We start from the raw sequence: 3,725 nt of genomic DNA on the forward strand, positions 1-3,725 counted from the left end.
AACTGATATTTCTAACATTAGCCATCACCAATATCTTTTCTATCTATTCTAGAATGTGGTAACCAGTCTTCAAAAGTCAAGCAACATATTTGACATTTCATTTTATGCAGGTATACCCTGAGGGGAATGATTTTACATTCCTACTGTTGCTGAAGTGTGTAGCAATGTGTAATTATTTACCTGGAATTTAAAAATTGTCCCGTATTTCTTGAAGCCAGATTGTAGGTTTTCACATTGGAAATTACACTTGTTCAAAGTAAAATTCCAGACATCTAAGTCCTTAAAAACTTGTTCAAAGTATTTCATTACATACTTTTGCTAGTCCTAAGAATGTTTCACAGTTCATTCTCTTCACGGTTAGTTATCTATCTGTCCAGGACAAAATACATTGGGATTTAAAAGGCAGGACCATATACCAGCACAAATGTGATTTCTCTGCCTCTTCTATCTGTGCAACCCCAAACTCCTTCAAAGTCAAACCTCTAACCACAGTTGGGCCCATGAATATAGACTATTCTGTCATTATTTTTGAGGTGTGTCTGCAGTGGACACCAGGGCACCAGTGGCACAAAAGTACTGCATTCCCACTGACAAATGAAGTCCTGCTATGCCAAGTTCAACTGCAGCTGTTCTACTGTACCCAAAGTGTTGATAGGCATGGGTGATGAAATGCTACTTGGGATGTTGTCTGATGAGGGGGATAGACCCCTATTCCTCCACTCTTGAGTCATACTCTGATGTTCTGAGGCGAAGGCAAATGGAATGTCACAGAGATCTTGTCAAAAAAAATAGCTATTCCAGATTTCACTTTCTATAAAATCTGTACACAATCTGTGGAATTGACAGCATTGCCTGGGCAGACCCTCTGAATCATCCTTCACTCCGATAATGAAGCTATAACATTGGGCTAAACCTGGACCTCCTCTCTTTTCCCAAAGGAGGAGTTCTTTCTTTGGAGGCTTCTCCTTCCTCAGGCAAGTTAAGGGCTGCCTGCTTCAGCTCACTTAATGTAAACATTTCCAAATCTATGGAGAACTTGTAGTTCCAAAAGTGTTTCTTTAGTCAATAAGCAAAAATAAAAATAACTATAGCTAATACTTATTTCACACTTAACATGTGCTAGCTAGGCACTGAGCTCACCACTACCATCTGGGAAATTGAGGTTTGGAAAGTTTATAAACTTGCTCACGTTTACAAGCTAGGACTTGAAGGAGTCAGTAATTGAACGCTGACAGCTATACCCAGAGACTATGCTCTTAACTAATGCACTGTATTCTCTTAACCTGGAAGTAATTATAAAGTTTCCAAAATTCTATCTTGTTGAATAGAAGATAAATCAAGGAGTTATAGATGTTTATTCTTCCTTATTTTAATCCGTTATTTAATAATCTGTGTATTTTTTTTAACATTTTTTTTTTTTTCTGAGAAACAGAGCATGAGTGGCGGAGGGGCCCAGAGAGAGGGAAACACACAGTATGAAGCAGGCTCCAGGCTCTGAGCTGTGAGCACAGACCCCGATGTGGGGCTCAAACACGTGACCAGTGATATCCTGACGGACGCTTAACTGAGTCACCCAGGTGCCTCTTAATCTCTCTTTTAAAAGATGCAGTTTCAATAATAATAGCATTCAGAGTAATCACTGCCCCACCTAGAACTGGAAGCTGCTGCTACAGGTTGCTCTTTGCTTTGTACACATAGACAAGCCTTTTTTGGTAAAAGATTTGTTTTCTTAAAATCTTTTTTGGTAACCTACTGAATTGTTTTCAGACCCTTCAGGAGTGTTTTCTGATGTCCAAGTGATATTTCTTAAGACCTTTTCACTTTTTTTGGTCTGGGCGCAGGTCAGCATTCTTCTCAGAGAAGCTTTAGTTTATTTTGAAATATTGAAACAATTTTGAGAATTGATACAAAAAAAGTTTATTTTCAAGAAGCTTGGTTTTCCTTTTCAGTTAGTTCCAGAAAAGGACTGTTACTTGAGATAAGATGTTAGAAAGGATTAAGTGCACTTTTGAAGGCATAGCCAGACATCTTCAGGAGGCAGGAATATTGTACGTATAAACAAAATGACTAGTATCTGTGTTAACACTTTTATCTCAAGTTTTAAAAATCTATGTTTTTATGTTTTAGGAAAATGTTTATATTTTCTTGCATAAAACATGCTGGCTTGTCCTCTATTTTTATTTTCAATTTAGAATATAATCACTATTAAAGAGTGTTTATCCAAGAGGTTACATTTAAACAATATACATTTAGTTCCCTATCACCAAGCCACTGTTATAAAAAAAGGAATATACTGCAATGTTAAATTTAGCAGCCCTAATTTTTAAAGGCTTTATAACAGTGCTGTCCAATAAGATAGCCACTAAAGCTACATGTGGCTACAGAGCACTTAAAATGTGGTTAATCCAAATTGAAATGTGCCGTAAAATACACACTGGATTCTTAATATTAGTATGAAAAAGAAAAGTAAGATCAATGATTTTTTTATATTAGAATATAAAATATCTCATTAATTTCTATGTTGATTACATGATGAAATGATAATGTTGGAAATCTCGGACTGAATATATTATTAAACATATTATTAAAACTAACTTCATCCATTCCTTTTTACTTTCCTTAATATGTAGTGTTTCCAGATAAAATATGGGACACCCAGTTACATGTGAATTTCATATGTTCCTGCTTATATTTTAACACTATAAAATTATCCCTCTTTTAACTGAAATTCAAATTTTCACTGGGTATCTTATATTTTTATTTGCTAAAACTGGTAACTTTATTAATATGACTACTAGAAAAACTTAAATTATAAACGTAATCTATTGGACAGTGAAACTTTAGAAGCATCTAGTTTTGTTTTGTTTTTTTACCAGCTATTGAGCCAATTGTGCAGAAATACCTAATCTGAATGAACATTTAATCCTAGACTGGGGTCGTCAATACTCTGGAAGTTAAATTTTTACATTTAACAAGTTAAAGGACAACAAAGGGGCGTGACGCAGACCAAAGTATGGAAAGGGCATTTGGATTAGAATTAAAAGTCATTGCTCCCAGCCTCTCCATTAGGGTAGTTAACGGTTCCACTTTCAAAACAATCCCTGCCACTGTTACAAGGATGGGCGGTGTCAAGGTCAGTTAACTGGCAGGGAGACTCTGGGCCAGTCACAGTCCCTCAAGAGAAGTCAGTAAAAAGTTGGCGGGGGTGGAGGGACGGTATTTTTATACTTGACCCTCGCACTCCGGTGGTCTAGCCATCCCCTCCCCTGGCTCCGCGCTGGGCCAGACGCCGAGGCGCCGAGTCTCACTGCCTTCCTAAGCCGAACCACGGCTACCTGGGTTGCAAGACCAAGACTGTTCCTGCAAAGGTCCGGTGCCAACCAGCTAGACCCCACATTTGCGCCCCGTGAGAGCCACAGATGCGCGCAGCGGCTGGGGCCCGCCCACCCGCCGTCACGCACAGACCCAGTCCCGCCTCTCCGACTGCGCCGCTAAGCCCAGAGCCCGCCCCAGCCTCGAGCTCTATGTAAAGCAGGTCTCTGCAGGCAGGCCGCTATGGCGTCTGGAGCGCGACAGCCCGTTCAGTCAGAGGGCCGACAAACCGCCCCTCCCTCTCTGGGTCGCGCGACGAGGGCCTGGCGCGCACGCGCACGCGCACGCGCACGCGCACGCTCCACCCCCGGCCCCCGCCCCCGCGCGCTGCCGCGCGCCCCCGCGTCCTTCGA

This window comes from Panthera leo, chromosome A1 (genome assembly GCF_018350215.1).
Source record: "Panthera leo isolate Ple1 chromosome A1, P.leo_Ple1_pat1.1, whole genome shotgun sequence".
NCBI lineage: Eukaryota > Metazoa > Chordata > Mammalia > Carnivora > Felidae > Panthera > Panthera leo.